The 23068-nt window shown below is 41.4% G+C and overlaps 1 protein-coding gene across 2 annotated transcripts in view; it reads left to right on the forward strand.

The window, feature by feature from the left end:
• The first annotated feature begins 15858 nt into the window (after positions 1-15858).
• Ranbp21 (exportin-5-like protein Ranbp21) overlaps positions 15859-23068 on the forward strand; it is a 197710-nt gene continuing 190500 nt past the window's right edge. For both annotated transcript variants that reach the window (XM_070081343.1, XM_070081345.1), the window contains exon 1: positions 15859-15973. The gene's annotated coding sequence lies outside the window, so the exon portion shown is untranslated. The remainder of the gene's footprint in view (positions 15974-23068) is intronic.

Raw genomic sequence — 23068 nt, forward strand, 5'->3', positions numbered from 1 at the left:
GAAGATTCTATGTTCAATAAAGCCTAGAGATAAGGCCTGTGTTTCTATCACAACAATTTACTGAACATAGAATCCTGGGCTACCTGGTGGTGATCCTGCGCTAGACTACATCACAACATGGAGCGTTTACTGAAACCTGAGAGGCTAGACTGTGACCCCAGCTTATCAACGGCTGCTCAGGAATGGAAGCACTGGTTTAAGACTTTTGAAAACTCCTTGGGAGCCATTCCTAAAGAAGATCTAGATAAACTAAGTCTGCTCATCAATTTTGTGTCACCTAAGATATATGAGGTTATTTCTGAGTGTAATACCAACGAAGATGCTATCAAAACCCTCAAGTCTCAGTATATTAAACCTACAAATGAAATCTTTGCACGCTATCGCCTTGCAACTCGCCGCCAGCAGATTGATGAGTCCTTAGAGGAATACCTTCAAGCACTGAAAATTTTAGGTAAGGACTGTCACTTCCAATGGGCTCAGTATTGTGAAAGTCCATCAGGGGTGGCCTGCAAAAAAATAAGGCAGCGTTTATTGGAGAATAAAACACATGCCTAGATCACAACCATGCGTGCCTCGTTGTGCTCCGGGTTTTTCGTGTTTTCACGGTCGCTCTTACGTGCTAGAACTTTAATTTGTGTCATCAATCCTATACGATACATCCCTCTAGCGCCTGGAACAAATCTTGGGCGGAAAACATTATATACTGAGTCAAAAAAGGAGAATTAGTGTGCACTAGCAGAGTTTACTGCCAGAGGGGAATCATAGGCCTGTCCCGTGTGAAAAAAAAAAAATAATAATTGAACTTTTCATGTCAGAGGAAAGAAAGTCTCCCTGATAACATTGAGTATACATAGTGTATAGTGTATACTACAGTGGCTCCCTAGTATATGGATGATAAAGGCTAAAGTGTCATTTGAAAACAGGTGAATTTGTAAATGAAGTGATAAGCCTATAGAGGCAGGTGCCAGAAGTCGCCAGAACTTACCACAGGTCAGCTGTTTTTTAATAATCTTCCTGGCTTGCCAGTGTACTCGCATATAATCTAGTGATACCAGTGATTAGCAGAATACAGTGTTGTAGTAGCAACTAACCAGTATTATAATGGTACTTAGTGGAGTGGAGTGACTTTCATTAGTTTCTTTTTTCTTGAAATACGAGACGTTACTGTGAATTTCATATAACCTGTAGTTACCAGCAGTCGCAATATACACAACGAGAAGCAATTATTACTACAGAAAAAGCGTCCTTCCTCCAAAATTTGCACCAGTCAACTATAGTGATAATATAGCATTTATTGTGGTGGAGACGGAAAAAAGAAAAAAAAAAAAAAAAAAAAAAAGAGAAAAGCCAGATACAGCGATTGATAAACAAGGAGGTGACCGTTCGTCATTGTAGGAGCTGCCAGATATCACCGGCTCTTCAACACGCAAGTTATACTTTTGTATCAGTCAAATCACATATTACTCGGGTAGATAATTTCCAGTAGATCCTTCATGTGTTAGCTCAAATCACCGACCAGTATGTTTTAAATAAGTGACCCACTGATCAGAGCAGATCGACTGGCCCGAACCCTTGCCTGGTCCGAACCCTTGACTGGTCCGAACCCGGGACTGGTTTCAAACAGTTTCGTTGGACAATAAAGCAGACTGTAAACGGATGGGGTTGTAGGCGCCCTATAAACACAAACATTAAAAATCAGGAACGTGACGGTAAGCTGTCCAATATACAAAAAGAGTTAGAAACAGAAATACAAATAGCTAGAGCTTCATTTAAGGTTATTAATAGAATTTTCAAGAGGTTGCTAGTAGAATTGCAGTAAATCAACCATTCAAATCATTATGAAGCCCTGTGTAGTCTGTGGTCAGTCAAACAAACGGGCTTCCACATGGATAAATTGTCATTTTTGTGGAAATTGGTGTCACGCCCCTTGTGCAGATATCCCAGAACTAGCTACAAGCAGTATTAAAACAGAGAAGTGTTTTTGGGTATGCTCAAATGAGGAAAAACTGTGGACTAAAATCACAAGGGTATTAAAAGAGGACAACATCAAAGCTGCTTTCATAGAAAACCTGGAAGCTTTCTACAACAGATGGGAACATAAAATGTCTGGGCTGAATGGTACTGCCCTTGATACTGGCCATGTAGTCATAAACTGTAAGGCTGGAGGTGATGTCCTGGTAGTCAGTAAATGTGGGGCTGATAGTGCTGTCCTGGGAGACAGTAATGGTGAAGCTGGAGGTGCTGTCCTGGGAGACAGTAATGGTGAAGCTGGAGGTGCTGTCCTGGGAGACAGTAATGGTGAAGCTGGAGGTGTCCTGGGAGACAGTAATGGTGAAGCTGGAGGTGCTGTCCTGGGAGACAGAAATGGTGAAGCTGGAGATACTGTCCTGGGAGACAGAAATGGTGAAGCTGGAGGTGCTGTCCTGGGAGACAGAAATGGTGAAGCTGGAGATACTGTCCTGGGAGACAGTAATGGTGAAGCTGGAGGTGCTGTCCTGGGAGACAGAAATGGTGAAGCTGGAGATACTGTCCTGGGAGACAGAAATGGTGAAGCTGGAGATATTGTCCAGGGAGTCGGGAATTATACGCAGGAAGGAATACATATAAATGACCTCATAGGGGACAGGAGCCATAGTAGGGAAACAAGTGTAGTCAAAGATAAGATAAAACCAATATTGCAAACTAGAAATACCGCAGGAAATAGCAAACAAGAGGACTCCAATAGCAATAGTGAGGATAAATTACCAAAAACAACTGGTGGGAGCTCCATTGTTGGTGCTAGGGAGGATAGAAGTAAGACAGGGAAACATGCACCAACAGGGAATACAGTCACAGAAACCCAAGGCAAGCGGAAACCAAGCCTGTGCACATACTATGCACTTGGTATCTGCTGGCATGGGAAATCTGGAAAAACAGATGGGACATGCAACTATGACCACCCTAGAAAATGCCATGCCCATATGAAAACAGGAAAATGCAAACTCCCTTCCTGTAAGCTTTTTCACCCTGAAATGTGTACCTCTTCAGTACAGGAAAGACTGTGCTATAACTTAAATTGCCAGGCATACCATCTAAAGGGGACAAAAAGATACAAAACATCCAGGCCATGGGAAAACCTGGGTAGCCACAGCCACTCAAGAGGGAGAGGTTTTTTAGTGCCAGGAAGGAAAAAAAACTGGCAGGAAATGGCAGAAATCGTACACCAAATCCAGTCATTCCTGGAGTGGAACCACAGTCGATGGCCTCCACTCCAAACCAACAGATACAGATACTAATGCCGGAAAAAAAATCCCCCCCCAGTACCAACAATACCACCAGTCCGATAACATTCTTCTTTGCAAATATACAGGGTCTAAAGCCAGCTACAAACAACAAAATACCTTTCATCCGTGGACTGCTTGCAGAGGCAAAGGCAATGTTCGCGGCTTTCACTGAGACCCACATAAAGGATCACTTGGACAACGAAGTATGGATCCCAGGTTACAACCTATACAGATGTGACAGAGTGAACAGGCAAAAGGGGGGGGTTGGCCTGTACATTGCAGAGTCACTTGTTTGCACAGAACTGCTTAATGCCTCAAATGACGTAGTGGAAGTTTTAGCAGTAAAGGTCGAGAACCAAAACCTAGTCATTGTGGTAGTCTACAAGCCTCCGGATGCAACATCCCAGCAATTCCAGGAACAGCTGTTAAAAATTGACCACTGTCTGGAAAATCTTCCAGCTCCTGCACCCAACATCTTGCTCCTGGGGGATTTCAACTTAAGGCACCTAAAATGGAGGAATATAGCAAATAATATTGTTGCAGAAATAACACCAGGAGGCAGCTCTGATGAAAACTCACACTCACACGAGCTTTTAAATCTCTGCACAAAATTCAATTTAAACCAGCAAATAATAGAGCCTACAAGACTGGAGAATACACTAGACCTCATCTTCACTAACAATGATGATCTGATAAGAAATGTCACCATATCAAAAACAATATACTCAGATCACAACATAATTGAGGTTCAGACATGTATGCATGGAGCCCCAGACCGACAAAATGAGACTAGTCACGAGGGAGCATTCACCAAATTCAACTTCAATAACAAAAACATAAAGTGGGACCAAGTAAACCAAGTCCTAACCGATATAAGCTGGGAAGATATACTAAGCAACACAGACCCAAACTTATGCCTAGAACAGATTAACTCGGTGGCACTCGATGTATGCACAAGGCTTATTCCTCTAAGAAAAAGGAGGAGTAGATGTAAAATAGAAAGAGACAGGCGCTCCCTTTACAGGCGACGGAAAAGAATAACAGAGCGGCTAAAAGAGGTCAATATATCTGAAATGCGCAGGGAGACACTGGTCAGAGAAATAGCAAGCATCGAACTTAAGCTAAAAGAATCCTTTAGGAGTCAGGAATCGCGGGAAGAACTAAAAGCCATAAATGAAATCGAAAGAAACCCAAAGTATTTCTTCTCCTATGCCAAATCAAAATCGAGAACAACGTCCAGTATTGGGCCCCTACTTAAACAAGATGGGTCCTACACAGATGACAGCAAGGAAATGAGTGAGCTACTCAAGTCCCAATATGACTCAGTTTTTAGCAAGCCGCTAACCAGACTGAGAGTCGAAGACCAAAATGAATTTTTTATGAGAGAGCCACAAAATTTGACTAACACAAGCCTATCCGATGTTATCCTGACGCCAAATGACTTCGAACAGGCGATAAATGACATGCCCATGCACTCTGCCCCAGGGCCAGACTCATGGAACTCTGTGTTCATCAAGAACTGCAAGAAGCCCCTATCACGAGCCTTTTCCATCCTATGGAGAGGGAGCATGGACACGGGGGTCGTCCCTCAGTTACTAAAAACAACAGACATAGCCCCACTCCACAAAGGGGGCAGTAAAGCAACAGCAAAGAACTACAGACCAATAGCACTAACATCCCATATCATAAAAATCTTTGAAAGGGTCCTAAGAAGCAAGATCACCACCCATCTAGAAACCCATCAGTTACACAACCCAGGGCAACATGGGTTTAGAACAGGTCGCTCCTGTCTGTCTCAACTACTGGATCACTACGACAAGGTCCTAAATGCACTAGAAGACAAAAAGAATGCAGATGTAATATATACAGACTTTGCAAAAGCCTTCGACAAGTGTGACCATGGCGTAATAGCGCACAAAATGCGCGCTAAAGGAATAACAGGAAAAGTCGGTCGATGGATCTATAATTTCCTCACTAACAGAACACAGAGAGTAGTCGTCAACAGAGTAAAGTCCGAGGCAGCTACGGTGAAAAGCTCTGTCCCACAAGGCACAGTACTAGCTCCCATCTTGTTCCTCATCCTCATATCCGACATAGACAAGGATGTCAGCCACAGCACCGTGTCTTCCTTTGCAGATGACACCCGAATCTGCATGACAGTGTCTTCCATTGCAGACACTGCAAGGCTCCAGGCGGACATCAACCAAATCTTTCAGTGGGCTGCAGAAAACAATATGAAGTTCAACGATGAGAAATTTCAATTACTCAGATATGGTAAACATGAGGAAATTAAATCTTCATCAGAGTACAAAACAAATTCTGGCCACAAAATAGAGCGAAACACCAACGTCAAAGACCTAGGAGTGATTATGTCGGAGGATCTCACCTTCAAGGACCATAACATTGTATCAATCGCATCTGCTAGAAAAATGACAGGATGGATAATGAGAACCTTCAAAACTAGGGAGGCCAAGCCCATGATGACACTCTTCAGGTCACTTGTTCTATCTAGGCTGGAATATTGCTGCACTCTAACAGCACCTTTCAAGGCAGGTGAAATTGCCGACCTAGAAAATGTACAGAGAACTTTCACGGCGCGCATAACGGAGATAAAACACCTCAATTACTGGGAGCGCTTGAGGTTTCTAAACCTGTATTCCCTGGAACGCAGGAGGGAGAGATACATGATTATATACACCTGGAAAATCCTAGAGGGACTAGTACCAAACTTGCACACGAAAATCACTCACTACGAAAGCAAAAGACTTGGCAGACGATGCACCATCCCCCCAATGAAAAGCAGGGGTGTCACTAGCACGTTAAGAGACCATACAATAAGTGTCAGGGGCCCGAGACTGTTCAACTGCCTCCCAGCACACATAAGGGGGATTACCAACAGACCCCTGGCAGTCTTCAAGCTGGCACTGGACAAGCACCTAAAGTCAGTTCCTGATCAGCCGGGCTGTGGCTCGTACGTTGGTTTGCGTGCAGCCAGCAGCAACAGCCTGGTTGATCAGGCGCTGATCCACCAGGAGGCCTGGTCACAGACCGGGCCGCGGGGGCGTTGACCCCCGAAACTCTCTCCAGGTAAACTCCAGGTAAACTCCAAGCAGTGACAGCTGCTCAGTATTGTGAAGAGTCTATCAGGGATGTTTTTATCAGTGGCCTGCAATCACCAATAATAAGGCAGCGTTTATTGAAGAATAAAACTCTCGACTTAGCAGCTGCCTCTGACCAGGCAAGAGCTCTAGATTCAGCCCAGAAGAATTCTGAAGTATACAGTACCACTCAGCCTTCTCGAGTGGTAAGTGCTGCAATTCCTGACCAAGACTCTTGCAATGAAGTTACTGGGGAACCTGCCTCAGTGACAGCAGCAGCAGGTACGGTGTGTTTCTTTTGTGGTTTTTCAAGACATCCACGTCCAAAGTGTCCTGCTCGTGAAGCAATGTGCCATAAATGCCACAAGAAAGGTCACTTTGCTAAAGTATGTCGTGCTAATGCATCAACAAGAGCTAGTGCCTCCACACATTCCAGTGATCATGCGACTCTAGCAACAGTGACTTCTGCGGCTACTCCAAATTCACTGTCAAAGGCAGTTGTGAAAGTATTCATCAAAGGAACAGAAGTAGATGGTCTTATTGATAGTGGCAGCTCAGAGAGTTTCATCAACCTTGACTTAGTTAAACGGCTCTCCTTGACTCTACATCACTCATCAGGTACCGTTTCCATGGCATCAACATCTCTCTCTATTCAGACCTTAGGGTTTTGTAAGGTAAATCTCAGAGTTAATGGAAAGGATTATCAAGATGTACATTTAGCTATTCTGCCACAACTGTGCTCTGATGTTATCCTTGGTCAGGACTTTCAGAAGCTGCATGGTAGTGTCACCTTAACATATGGAGGTGAACTGCCTCCTCTTGTTGTCTGTGGACTTAGCACTTTAAGGGTAGACCCACCAAAGCTGTTTGCAAATCTTACCGCGGATTGCCATCCTATATCAGCTAAGTCACGCCGCTATTCTTATGAGGATCGGATGTTCATTGAGAAAGAAACTCAGAGGCTGCTGAAGGAGGGTATTATAGAACCGAGTGATTCCCCTTGGCGTGCACAGGTTGTTGTTGTTAAAGATGGTTATAGGAAACGGAGACTGGCTATCGATTACTCTGAGACAATCAACAAATTTACACTTCTTGATGGGTACCCTCTACCTCGAATTGACGATACAGTGAACAAAATTGCTCAGTACTACGTGTTTAGCACAATTGATCTGCAGAGTGCCTATCATCAAGTCCCTATAAGGAATGAAGATAAACCATACACAGCGTTTCAGGCTAGTGATGGCCTGTATCAGTTTACCAGAGTCCCTTTTGGAGTCACCAATGGGGTAGCCTGCTTCCAACGAATTATGGATTCACTCATTCAGGAAGAGCAACTCATGGGAACCTACGCGTATTTAGATAATGTTACCATTTGTGGCAAGACCCAGGAGGAACATGATGCAAACCTTGATAAGTTTTTGGAAGCCGCCAAGAAGAAAAATATCAGTTACAATGAGGAAAAGTGCACTTTTTCAACTAAAAGGCTTAGCATCCTTGGTTATGTAGTGGAAGGAGGTTCAATATTCCCAGACCCTGAACGACTACGACCTCTACGGGAACTTCCAATGCCTCAAGACAAAAAGTCACTCCGAAGAACTCTTGGTCTCTTTGCTTATTACTCACAATGGATCTACAACTATTCAAGTAAAGTCCGCCCATTGAGTGCTACCACATTTCCTGTGACAAAGGAAGCAGAAGCCGCTTTCCATACTCTCAAACAGGACATTGAAAACTCAGTAGTTCAAGCCATTGATGAGTCCCTACCATTCGAAGTGGAAACGGATGCATCTGACATTGCCATTGCTGCAGTCTTATCTCAGGCAGGACGACCAGTAGCCTTCTTTTCGAGAACTTTTCAAGGATCAGAGAAATGTTATGCTGCTGTAGAAAAGGAAGCCCAGGCCATCATAGAAGCAGTTCGCCACTGGAGGCATTATTTAACTGGTAGACATTTCACCATAAGGACTGACCAACGGTCCGTGATGTATATGTTCGACAAGAGGCACAAAAGTAGGATAAAGAATGACAAGATATTACGCTGGAGGATGGAACTATCGTGTTATGACTTTGATATTCTGTACCGACCGGGTCAAGAGAACATCTCACCTGATGCATTCTCTAGGTCCCACTGTGGAGCAGCATGTCATGATTTGCAATCACTCTCAGCTCTCCACAAGGCTTTGTGTCACCCAGGAGTTACACGCCTGTACCATTTTGTCAAATCAAAGAACATGCCCTACTCAGTGGAAGATGTGCGACAAGTGATCAGAGCATGCAGAGTATGTGCAGAGTGCAAGCCAAACTTTCATCAGCCAGAGAAGACTCATCTCATAAAATCCACCCAGCCTTTCGAAAGATTGAATATAGATTTCAAAGGACCTCTACCAAGCACAAATCAGAATAGGTATTTCCTTAACATAGTAGATGAATATTCAAGGTTTCCCTTTGTATTCCCCTGTGCAAATATGGCTGCTTCAACTGTTATTAGTTGTCTTTCACAGTTGTTCTCTATTTTTGGTATGCCAGCTTATATCCATTCAGACAGGGGATCCTCGTTCATGAGTAACGAACTTCAGGAGTTTTTGGCTAGCAAAGGTATTGCCTGCAGCAGAACAACAAGCTACAACCCTCAAGGCAATGGTCAAGTGGAGCGGTTCAATGGTACTATATGGAAGGCAGTTACAATGACATTAAAGTCGCGCAATCTACCTGTTCAACACTGGCAAACTGTCCTACCTGATGCTCTTCACTCTATTAGATCACTGCTGTGCACAGCTACTAATGCAACCCCTCATGAAAGACTCCTCAACTATTCACGTCGTTCCTCTACGGGAGCCTCCGTGCCCACTTGGTTATGTCATCCTGGACCCGTTCTCCTGAAGAGTCACCGTAGGATGAACAAGACGGATCCTTTAGTGGAAGAGGTAGAGCTCCTGCAAGCTAATCCACATTACGCCCACATTCGCTACCAAAATGGTGAAGAGACTACAGTATCTACAAGACATTTAGCCCCAGTTGAAATCCCTATTAGTGTGGAATCTCAAGATACACCAATAGATGTGAAAGATGCTTCGTTTTCTCCTGGAAAGCCCCTTGAGACTACCCCTATGGAAATAGAGGATTCTGCTCCAGCAGTTAATCAAACCCCGCTGGAAAATATCGAACCTGGTGAAGAGGCTCAAGGGCTACGAAGGTCGGGACGTGTACGTCGCCCACCTAACAGTTTGGGAGATTACTGTCTCTGATATTTTAGAAGGGGGAGATTGTAGTGATACTGGTCCTGTGGGGAGCAGCAGCAGGATAATACTGCACCACCTCTAGGGGCCCTTAACAACAACAACAGTTTGGTGTGTGTCATGGGCACCAACACATGGTGTGTGATTCTCTCCTACTTTATCCATTTATCAGCGATGCAGATTACATGGTGAGTTTAAATATGTGGCCTGTAGTTATAACTTTTCTCTTGACATATGCAAGACATCACCATCCCTGTAGAAGCCATTATTAGATGTACTAGTCATTATATTTTGTTGTTGCAGAAGTACTATGAAGATTCTATGTTCAATAAAGCCTGTAATTGAGGTGTTTTATCTCCGTTATGCGCGCCGTGAAAGTTCTCTGTACATTTTCTAGGTCGGCAATTTCACCTGCCTTGAAAGGTGCTGTTAGAGTGCAGCAATATTCCAGCCTAGATAGAACAAGTGACCTGAAGAGTGTCATCATGGGCTTGGCCTCCCTAGTTTTGAAGGTTCTCATTATCCATCCTGTCATTTTTCTAGCAGATGCGATTGCAACAGAATGTTATTATAATACAGTTAGAAGCCACTTAAACCGGATTATAATTCAAACAAACTTAGCTGATATATAAGGTATTTTTTGTGACTAGCTGTGTGAAAATTAACTTCGGTAAACTCATTTATGAACACTATGGGTCGGACCCAAATCCTTTGACCAGTACCAAGGAGCCCCCATGGAGGACCATGGATCAAAAGCCCCTCGCCATCATCAAGGCATCCCTTGAAATGTGTATCAAGAGCCCTTCACTAGCATCAAGACACCCAAATGGAGGTCTATGAAATCAAGAGCCCATCACCAACACCGAGGAACCTCATGAAGGGCCATAGATCAAGAGCCTATCACCAGCACCAAGGAACCTCCGTGATGGTTCATGGATCAAGGGCCTATCAACGCTACTGAGCCCTCATAATGGCTCATGGATCAAGAGCTCATCACGAACATTATGGCCCTATAATGTACCATACATCGAGTCCATCGCCAGTATCAGGGCCACTACAATGAGCCATGGATCAAGAGCCCATCATCGCCAATGGACCTCCATGATGGTCCATGGATCAAGAATCCATCACCAGCGCCAATGTACCCCCATAATGGCCCATGGATTAAGGGCCCGTCACCAGTATCACGGGCTCCATAGTGGGCCATCGCCAACATCAGGGGCACTACGATGAGCCATGGATCAAGAGCCTATCACCAATATCAGGGGCCCCATAATGGGTCACACATCAAGGCCCCATCGCCAGCATCAGGAGCCCAACGATGAGCCATGGGTCAAGAGCCCATCACCAGCCTCTTGTCCCCATAATGAGCCATGCATCAAGTCTCCATCACCAGCAACAGGGGTCCCACGATGAACCATTGTTGATCAAGAGCCCACCATCATCCCATAATGAGCCATCTCCAGCATAAGGCCCAAGATGAATCGTGGATCAAGAGCTCATAACCATCATCAGGACCCCACTACAAGCCATCAGATCAAATCAAGTTTATTCTCTATAGAGATTACAATGCGGGGTTTACATATTGTAGGATACTCTGTGGTTTACTTATTATAAAATACTAATTACAGAGAGGGTCACTATCACATCTAGTATGACTAGGCATTTCGGGGAGACTAAGATTAATTCAAAACTCTATATTGATACAGATTAAGGAGCATATTGGTATTAAGGCTAAGTAACTGCATTACAGTTCGTAAATTTAGCGATGTGAATGGTTTTGTTTTGGATCAAGAACCCATCGTCAGCATCAGGGGCCCCAACAATGAAAAATTGTTGATCAAGACCCCATCACCAGCATCAGGAACCCCACGATGAGCTATGTATCAAGAGCCCATCTCCAGCATTAGGACACCCACTATGAGCAATTCAAATTCAAATTCAAATTCAAAGTTTATTCTCTATAAGGATTACAATGCTGAGTTTACAGAAATTTGGTTATTTTTTGGTTTACATGTAGTAAAATTGTGATTACAGAGTGTACCACTAGAACGCTTAGCATGGCTAGGCATTTCGGGCATACTTAGTTTTATTCTTAATTGTAAAATATTACAAATTATGAGGTAAGTTGGTATTATGGCTAAGTGACTAAATACTAGTTTGTGAGTTTAGCAATGTGAATGCTTTTGTTTTGGCACAGTACATAGTTTCAGTATTGGAGTATCACAGGATTCATTATTTTAAGACTGAGATTAATATTTTTGTTTATGGTCAAATGAGTGAGTGAGTGTAAGTGTGAACCACCAGGTGGTATTCGTGTAGTTAGTTGACTGGGTGTATCAGGGAGATAAGATGTTTTCTAATGGTAGTTTTGAAGGTGATGAATGTGTCTGCAGTTTTAGAGTTCTCAGGTAGGGTATTCCAGATTTTAGGGCCTTTGACACACATTGAATTTTTGTAAAGGTTTAGTCGGACACGGGGAATGTCGTAGAGATGTTTGTGTCTGGTGTTATACCTGTGGGTTCTGTCACAACTATCAAGAAAGCGTTTTAGGTCAAGGTTGATATTAGAGTTTAAGGCCCTGTAGATATAGATTGCACAGTAGTAAGTGTGGATGTACTGAACTGGGAGTAAGTTTAGATCTATGAAGAGTGGGGGGGTGTGTTGCCAGGGATGGGATTTAGTGATTATTCTTACTGCAGCTTTTTGTTGGGTTATTATTGGCTTTAGGTGTGTTGCTGCAGTTGATCCCCAAGCACAAATAGCATAGGTGAGGTATGGATAAATAAGTGAGTGGTATAGTGTGAGAAGGGCATTTTGCGGCACATAGTATCGTATCTTGGAGAGGATCCCAACCGTTTTGGATACTTTTTTGGCTATATGCTGGATATGGGTGCTGAAATTCAGGTTGTTGTCAAGGTATAAGCCTAGGAATTTTCCCCCATTATTTCTGGTAATTAGAGTGTTGTCAATCTTAATGTTAATTTGTGCATCTCCTGCTCTGCTACCAAACATAATATAGTAGGTTTTGTCAGTGTTAAGCGTAAGTTTATTGGCTGTCATCCAAGTCGATATTTTAATCAGCTCCTCATTCACAATGGTGTTGAGGGTGGCAAGATTAGGGTGAGAGATGACATAAGTCGTGTCATCAGCAAAGAGAATGGGTTTCAGGTGTTGGGATACGTTTGGAAGGTCATTGATGTATATGAGGAAGAGCAGGGGACCAAGGACACTTCCCTGCGGAACTCCAGTATCAAGTGGCCGTGTTGCTGATGTTGTGTCTTTAATGGTGACGTACTGATACCTATTAGTAATGTAAGATTTGAAATAAGCAAGCGCATGGCCTCTTATACCGTAGTGATCAAGTTTGTGGAGTAGGATGTCGTGGTCTACTGTGTCAAAAGCTTTTCTTAGGTCAATAAAAATTCCTAGTGGATATTCCTTATTTTCCAGTGCTGTGTAAAGCAGATCTAGCATTTTTATGATTGCATCATTAGTGCTTTTATTTTTCCTGAATCCAAACTGGCAGGGGTTGAGTATGTTTTGAGCCGTTATAAATGAATACAGTCTCCTGTGCACGAGTTTCTCAAAGATTTTGGATAGCAATGGTAAGTTAGATATTGGCCTATAGTTGTTTAAGTCTGTAGGGTCACCACCTTTATGTATTGGTGTAACCCTTGCCATCTTGAGTAGTTTCGGGAAGGTGCTAGTCTCTATTGACTTGAACATTAAAATGGTATAAAATACCGACAGGTTGTTAGGTGAGACACATATGCAACAGTTAGGTATCTTTATTATGAAACGTTTCGCCTACACAGTAGGCTTCTTCAGTCAAGTACAGAAAAGTTGATAGAAGCATATGTGTCTCACCTAACAACCTGTCGGTATTTTATGCCATTTTAATGTTCAATCTGTCAGACACTGCAACACAAGGGTATCTTGGTACAGACCTACAATCAACTTCGACAACTTCCACTAGTGAGAGCGGCTGGATTTGAGAGGGACCTGACCTTTCAACATCTGAGTTCTTACCTCTCCTAGTGGCCTACGTCTCACCTCTTGGCGCTATAAAAAGCTCCATTCTGTCACTTCATCTCCATATTGTTTCATACTATGGAACAATGCTCTTCTCCAGACTGAGGGACTGACCACCTCAAAACTTTAAGGGTGATGGACTGATTACATCGTCTTCAAGTATCTTCTGCTTCTATCAACTTTTCTGTACTTGACTGAAGAAGCCTACTGTGTAGGCGAAACGTTTCATAATAAAGATACCTAACTGTTGCATATGTGTCTCACCTAACAACTCTATTGACTTGTTAAAAAGTAATGAAATAGCATGCGAAAGGACATGGGCCGCTCGCTTGTACAGTAATGGTGGGACATGAGACAGATTCCCCGAGTTATTTTTAAGTGACTTTATGATCTCAATGACTTCCATGGGCTCAGTTGGTGCAAGATAGAAGGAATTAGGGAAATTTCCATCTAGGTAGTCCCCGGCATGGGCATTGGTATGTGGGATTTTGCTGGCGAGATTAGATCCTATGTTTGAGAAGTCGTTTATCTTGTTAGCTGTGTCAGTGGGATGTAGTGGTGTTTCATTAGGTTTAGTTAGGACAATATTCTTGTTTTTTCTCAGTTTGTGGGTCCCTAGAATCTGAGAGAGTGTTTTCCAGGTCTTTTTTATATCTCCTCTAGTGTCTGTGAATCTACTGGAGTAGTATAGTTGTTTGGCTTTTTTTATTACTTTGGTGAGAGCTGATGAATAGTGTTTAAGAGTATCTTTGTGTATTAAGCCCTGTCTATATTGCTTTTCATATTGGTGTTTCTTGTCAATGGATTTCAGAATGGTGCTGGTTAGCCATTTCCAATTTGTGCACACATACAGAGGTACAAAAAAAATACAGATAAGAGCAGTATGCCAAAGCCACTTATACTATGCATAGCATTACGGGCTGGCTTAAAATTAACTTAAGATTAACTAAGCAATGATTATTATTATTATTATAATCAAAAAGAAGCGCTAAGCCACAAGGACTATACAGCGCTGCTACTAAGCAATGATGAAATCAGTGATAAAACATTAATGTAAACAGATAACTATAAAGCACAAGTGAGTATTACAAAGACAGGTCATATGGTTGCATTCAGTTAGGTAGTGATTCTGTTAGGTAGTGTATTTAAAAAATAATAAAGTTAGATTGGGTTTTAGGTTTAACATTTATGTGATATAATTGTGAGAAACATTTAAGATATACAATTTATAATGTTCAGTTATTCAGTATTTATTTGGTTTTGGGTGAGAAAGTAATCTTTGAGAAGAGACTTGAATTTATAAACAGGTTGTGTTTCTTTTATATTTACAGGTAATGAATTCCAGATTTTAGGGCCTTTTATGTGCATTGAGTTTTTGCATAGTGTGAGATGGACACGAGGAACATCAAAGAGTGATCTGTGCCTTGTGTTATGGTCATGTGTTCTGTTGAGGTTGGCAAGGAGATGTTTGAGGGGAGGGTTAATATCAGAGTTAAGTGTTCTATGTATGTAATAGGTGCAGTAATAAGTATGGATGTTTTGTATGGTGAGTAGGTTTAGTGTATTGTATATTGGTGGAGTATGCTGCCTGTAGTGAGAATTTGTTATCATTCTAACTGCAGCCTTTTGTTGGGTAATTAGTGGTCTGAGATGGTTAATTGTTGTTGAGCCCCATGCACAAATTCCATAGGTGAGATAGGGGTAAATAAGAGAGTGATATAGGGCCATGAGGGCTGACTGTGGAACATAGTACCGTATCTTCGATAGTATGCCTACAGTCTTGGAAATTTTCTCCATGGTCAACCAAGCCGTTTGTTTGTGATCTGTTTTGTTTTTATAGGACAATGTTTGTTGTATAGTCTAAGTAATTTGTTAAGAAAAATGTCTGTCCAGTCATCAATACCATTGGCCTTGGAGAATTCTGTAGGCCAATCAACAGTCTCTAGGTCAGCTGTGAACTTCCTTACTGAGGCCTCGTCATGGATCAAGAGCCCATCTCCAGCATCAGGACACCCACTATGAGCCATGGATCAAGAGCCCATCTCCAGCATCAGGACCCCCACGATGAGCCATGTATCAAGAGCCCATCTCCAGCATCAGGACACCCACTGAGCCATGTATCAAGAGCCCATCTCCAGCATCAGGACACCCACTATGAACCATGCATCAAGAGCCCATCTCCAGCATCAGGACACCCACTATGAGCCATGGATCAAGAGCCCATCACCAACATCAAGGGCACCACACTCCATACGACTGAAGAGCGTGAGGAGAGACGAGCGTCAGTCAGACCAGCATCACTCAAGCTGCTGTTGTAGCCAGTCTCCTCACTCACGGTTTTGTACGTGTTTTCACCTATATTAATGGCACTGCTCTCTCTCCTATCACTCTCTTGGTTGGCAGTGGTGCCTGTGGGTGGGAGATGAATGGTGTTTCTGTCGTGGTATACAAGGGGGAGGGTTAACAAGGACAGAACACGTCCTACTGTGTCCTGTCCTGGTCTCGTTAATATTGGATTATTTATTATGTATCAGTTGATGTATATCTGAGTGTGTATACATCGAGTGGTGTATATTTATCAGCGTGTATATATCGAGTGGTATGTACTCATCAGTGTGTGTATTGATTCAGAGGTGTGTATGTCTCTGTATTCATCAAGAAGTATGTCAGTGTATACACTGAGAATAATGTATATATCAGTATACATCTAGAAGTATGTATTCTCATGTTGTATTCATCAGGTATTCATCAAGAAGTATGTACTTGTCAGTGTATACGTCGTGTATTTATGTATTCATCGATGTATGTACCTGTTAATGTATACATTAAGAAGTATGTATTTATCAGTGTGTATAAATCGAGAAGTATGTATTTATCAGTGTGTATACATCGATGTAGACATAGAGAGGTTTGTAACTGTATACATCGAGAAGTATTTATCTATAATTGTGTATACATAGAGGTGTATACGTATCATTGTGTATACTTAGTGGTGTATATCTATCATTGTGTATACATAGTGGTGTATATCTATCATTGTGTATACATAGTGGTGTATATCTATCATTGTGTATACATAGTGGTGTATATCTATCATTGTGTATACATAGTGGTGTATATCTATCATTGTGTATACATAGTGGTGTATATCTATCATTGTGTATACATAGTGGTGTATATCTATCATTGTGTATACATAGTGGTGTATATCTATCATTGTGTATACATAGTGGTGTATATCTATCATTGTGTATACATAGAGGTGTATACGTATCATTGTGCATACATAGTGGTGTATACGTATCATTGTGTATACATAGTGGTGTATATGTATCATTGTGTATACATAGTGGAGTATATGTATCATTGTGTATACATAGTGGTGTATATGTATCATTGTGTATACATAGTGGTGTATATCTATCATTTTGTATACTTAGTGGTGTATATCTATCATTGTGTATACATAGAGGTGTATATCTATCATTGTGTATACATAGAGGTGTATATCTATCATTGTGTATACATAGAGGTGTATATCTATCATTGTGTATACATAGAGGTGTATATGTATCATTGTGTATCTATCATTGTGTATACATAGAGGTGTATATCTATCACTGTGTATACATATAGAGGTGTATATGCCACTTTGTATACATAGAGGTGTATATCTATCATTGTCTATACATAAAGGTGTATATAAGAACATAAGAAAGGAGGCACACTGCAGCAGGCCTGTTGGCCCATACTAGGCAGGTCCTTTACAATTCATCCCACTAACAAAACATTTGCCCAACCCAATTTTCAATGCCACCCAAGAAATAAGCTCTGATGTGAAAGTCCCACTCAAATCCAACCCCTCCCACTCATGTACTTATCCAACCTAAATTTGAAACTACCCAAAGTCCCAGCCTCAATAACCCAACTAGGTAGACTGTTCCACTCATCAACTACCCTATTTCCAAACCAATACTTTCCTATGTCCTTTCTAAATCTAAACTTATCTAATTTAAATCCATTACTGCGGGTTCTCTCTTGGAGAGACATCCTCAAGACCTTATTAATATCCTCTTTATTAATACCTATCTTCCACTTATACACTTCGATCAGGTCTCGCCTCATTCTTCGTCTAACAAGTGAATGTAACTTAAGAGTCTTCAATCTTTCTTCATAAGGAAGATTTCTAATGCTATGTATTAATTTAGTCATCCTACGCTGAATGTTTTCTAACGAATTTATGTCCATTCTGTAATATGGAGACCAGAACTGAGCTGCATAATCTAGGTGAGGCCTTACTAATGATGTATAAAGCTGCAGTATGACCTCTGGACTTCTGTTGCTTACACTTCTTGATATAAATCCCAGTAATCTATTTGCCTTATTACGTACGCTTAGGCATTGCTGTCTTGGTTTAAGGTTGCTGCTCACCATAACCCCCAAGTCCTTTTCGCAATCTGTATGGCTAAGTTCTACATCATTTAACTTATAAGTACTAGGGTTATGGGCTCTCCCGAGCTTCAGAACCTTGCATTTATTTACATTGAACTGCATCTGCCACTTTTCTGACCAAGAATAGAGTTTGTTTAAATCCTCCTGAAGTTCCATAACATCTACGTTTGAGTCAATTATCCTACCTATCTTTGTGTCATCGGCGAATTTGCTCATATCACTAGTAATTCCCTCATCAAGATCATTGATATATATTATAAACAACAACGGGCCCAAAACTGATCCCTGTGGAACACCACTTGTTACAGATCCCCACTCGGATTTAACCCCATTTATGGACACTCTCTGCTTCCTGTCAGTGAGCCATGACTCGATCCACGAGAGCACTTTTCCCCCAATGCCATGAGCTGCCACTTTCTTTAACAGTCTATGGTGTGGAACTCTATCAAAAGCCTTACTAAAATCTAAGTAATTAATATAAAATTCTTTATCGTGGTCAACAGCCTCAGAAGCTTTACTGAAGAAAGTTAATAAATTAGTTAGACAAGACTGGCCTCTTGTGAATCCATGCTGAGTATCATTAATTAATCTATGCTTATCGAGATGGCTTCTTATAATCTCAGCTATAATTGACTCTAGTAATTTGCCTACAATTGAGGTCAGGCTTATTGGGCGGTAATTTGACGGTAACGACTTGTCCCCTGTTTTAAAAATAGGAATTACATTAGCCATCTTCCACATATCAGACACTACACCTGTTTGAAGAGATAAATTAAAAATATTAGTTAATGGTTCACAGAGTTCCATTTTGCATTCCTTAAGAACCCTTGAAAAAACTTCATCAGGACCCGGCGACTTATTTTGCGTCAGTCGGTCTATCTGCTTCACAACCATTTCACTAGTGACTGTGATGTTACATAATTTATCCTCTTCTAGCCCACTATAAAAATTAATTACTGGAATATTGTTAGTGTCTTCCTGTGTAAAAACTGAGAGAAAATAATTATTAAAAATCGAGCACATTTCATTCTCTTTGTCAGTAAGGTGCCCATAGTTATTTTTAAGGGGACCTATCTTATCTCTAACTTTTGTCCTATAGACCTGGAAAAAACTTTTTGGGTTAGTTTTAGAATCCCTAGCAACTTTAATTTCATAGTCCCTTTTAGCTTTTCTTATCCTCTTTTTAATGTCCCTCTTAATGTCAATATACTGATTCATAAGATGACCCTCACCTCTTTTGATACGCCTATAAATTCCTTTCTTATGCCCTAGTAGATATTTGAGCCTATTATTCATCCATTTTGGGTCATTTCTATTTGATCTAATTTCCTTATATGGGATAAACGTTCTTTGAGCAGCATGTATAGTGTTCAGAAAACTGTCATATTGATAGCTCACTTCGTTACCCCACTCAACAGATGATAAGTGTTCTCTAAGCCCATCGTAATCTGCTAAGCGAAAATCTGGGACTGTTACTGAGTTATCGCTACTATCGTACTTCCATTCAATGCTAAATGTAATTGATTTGTGGTCGCTAGCACCCAGTTCCTCTGAAATTTCTAAATTATTAACAAGGGATTCATTGTTTGCCATAACTAAGTCAAGCAGGTTATTTCCCCTTGTAGGTTCTGTCACAAACTGCTTCAAAAAACAATCCTGAACTACTTCTAAGAAGTCGTATGATTCTAAATTCCCAGTCAAGAAATTCCAATCAATATGACTAAAGTTAGTCTCCTAGAATTACTACATTATCGTGCCTTGTGGCCTTAACAATTTCCTCCCATAGTAGTCTCCCTTGGTCCCTATCTAAGTTTGGGGGACAGTATATCACTCCTAAAATCAGTTTTTCATGCCCCTCTGAAAATTCTATCCAAACAGACTCTGTATGTGTTACTTCAGACTTAATACCCGTTTTTATGCAACAGTTCAAGCGATCTCGGACATACAATGCCACCCCACCCCCCTTCCCGATACTTCTATCTACTTGGAACAATTTAAAACCCTGAATATGACATTCCGCAGGCATGTCCCGACTTTTTGAATTAAACCACGTCTCAGTTAAGGCAAATACATCAATGTTACCTGCACTAGCAACTAATCTCAACTCGTCCATCTTATTCCTAGCACTACGGCAATTAGCATAATAAACATTGAAAGACTCTCCTTTCTCTTTACCCTTCCTACTCATTTCTGTTTTTCCACTAAACCTATTACTGTCCTTATCACCCAAAGTCCCTGGCTTTTCAATATCTACCTCGTTCTGCTTATTACTAGTTCCCCTAGAACTCGTAATATTACTACACTGGGACTTCACTGTTTTCCTGCCAAAACCCGTACCACTAACTATTCCTAGTTTAAAGTCCTAACTGCTCCCTCCACTGCAGTTGCCAGTGCTACCACTCTATCATTGTGTATACATAAAGAGGTGAATATCTATTATTGTGTACACATAAAGAGGTTTATATCTATCATTGTGTATATATAAAGGTGTATATGTATCATTGTGCATACATAGAGGTGTATATGTATCATTGTGTATATATAGAGGTGTATATCATTGTGTATATATAAAAGTGCATATCTATCATTGTGTATATATAGAGGTGTACATGTATCATTGTGTATACATAGAGGTGCATATGTATCATTGTTTATATAGAGGTGTATATCTATCATTGTCTATACATAAAGGTGTATATCTATCATTGTCTATACATAAAGAGGTGTATATCTGTCATTGTGTATACATAAAGAGGTGTATATCTATCATTGTGTATACATAGGTGTATATCTATTACCTGGAGTTTACCTGGAGAGAGTTTCGGGGGTCAACGCCCCCGCGGCCCGGTCTGTGACCAGGCCTCCTGGTGGATCAGCGCCTGATCAACCAGGCTGTTGCTGCTGGCTGCACGCAAACCAACGTACGAGCCACAGCCCGGCTGATCAGGAACTGACTTTAGCTATCATCGGGTTTCAAAACCATTCATCATATCATTGTGTATACATAAAAAGGTGTATATCTATCATTGTGTATACATAAAGGTGTATATCTATCCTTGTGTATACATAAAGAGGTGTATATATATTGCTGTGTATACATAAAGTGGTGTATGTTTTTCATTGTGTATACAAAAAGAGGTGTATATCTATCATGTCTATATCTATCATTGTGTATATAGCTCTGATGAAAACTCACACTCACACGAGCTTTTAAATCTCTGCACAAAATTCAATTTAAACCAGCAAATAATAGAGCCTACTAGACTGGAGAATGCACTAGACCTCATCTTCACTAACAATGATGATCTGATAAGAAATGTCACCATACCAAAAACAATATACTCAGATCACAACATAATTGAGGTTCAGACATGTATGCGCGGAGCCCTAGACCGACATAATGAGATTAGTCACGAGGGAGCATTCACCAAATTCAACTTCAATAACAAAAAACATAAAGTGGGACCAAGTAAACCAAGTCCTAACCGATATAAGCTGGGAAGATATACTAAGCAACACAGACCCCAACTTATGCCTAGAACAGATTAACTTGGTGGCACTCGATGTATGCACAAGGCTTATTCCTCTAAGAAAAAGGAAGAGTAGATGTAAAATAGAAAGAGACAGGCACTCCCTTTACAGGCGACGGAAAAGAATAACAGAGCGGCTGAAAGAGGTCAATATATCTGAAATGCGTAGGGAGACACTGGTCAGAGAAATAGCAAGCATCGAACTTAAGCTAAAGGAATCTTATAGGAGTCAGGAATCGCGGGAAGAACTAAAAGCCATAAATGAAATCGAAAGAAACCCAAAGTATTTCTTCTCCTATGCCAAATCAAAGTCGAGAACAACGTCCAGTATTGGGCCCCTACTTAAACAAGATGGGTCCTACACAGATGACAGCAAGGAAATGAGTGAGCTACTCAAGTCCCAATATGACTCAGTTTTTAGCAAGCCGCTAACCAGACTGAGAGTCGAAGATCAAAATAAATTTTTTATGAGACAGCCACAGAATTTGGTTAACACAAGCCTATCCGACGTTATCCTGACGCCAAATGACTTCGAACAGGCGATAAATGACAATGCCCATGCACTCTGCCCCAGGGCCAGACTCATGGAACTCCGTGTTCAACAAGAACTGCAAGAAGCCCCTATCGCGAGCCTTTACCATCCTATGGAGAGGGAGCATGGACATGGGGGTCGTCCCACAGTTACTAAAAACAACAGACATAGCCCCACTCCACAAAGGGGGCAGTAAAGCAACAGCAAAGAACTACAGACCGATAGCACTAACATCCCATATCATAAAAATCTTTGAAAGGGTCCTAAGAAGCAAGATCACCACCCATCTAGAAACCCATCAGTTACACAACCCAGGGCAACATGGGTTTAGAACAGGTCGCTCCTGTCTGTCTCAACTATTGGATCACTACGACAAGGTCCTAAATGCACTAGAAGACAAAAAGAATGCAGATGTAATATATACAGACTTTGCAAAAGCCTTCGACAAGTGTGACCATGGCGTAATAGTCACAAAATGTGTGCTAAAGGAATAACAGGAAAAGTCGGTCGATGGATCTATAATTTCCTCACTAACATAACACAGAGAGTAGTAGTCAACAGAGTAAAGTCCGAGGCAGCTACGGTGAAAAGCTCTGTTCCACAAGGCACAGTACTCGCTCCCATCTTGTTTCTCATCCTCATATCTGACATAGACAAGGATGTCAGCCACAGCACCGTGTCTTCCTTTGCAGATGACACCCGAATCTGCATGACAGTGTCTTCCATTGCAGACACTGCAAGGCTCCAGGCGGACATCAACCAAATCTTTCAGTGGGCTGCAGAAAACAATATGAAGTTCAACAATGAGAAATTTCAATTACTCAGATATGGTAAACACGAGGAAATTAAATCTTCATCAGAGTACAAAACAAATTTTGGCCACAAAATAGAGTGAAACACCATCGTCAAAGACCTCGGAGTG

The sequence above is a fragment of the Cherax quadricarinatus genome, chromosome 6 (assembly GCF_038502225.1).
Source record: "Cherax quadricarinatus isolate ZL_2023a chromosome 6, ASM3850222v1, whole genome shotgun sequence".
NCBI lineage: Eukaryota > Metazoa > Arthropoda > Malacostraca > Decapoda > Parastacidae > Cherax > Cherax quadricarinatus.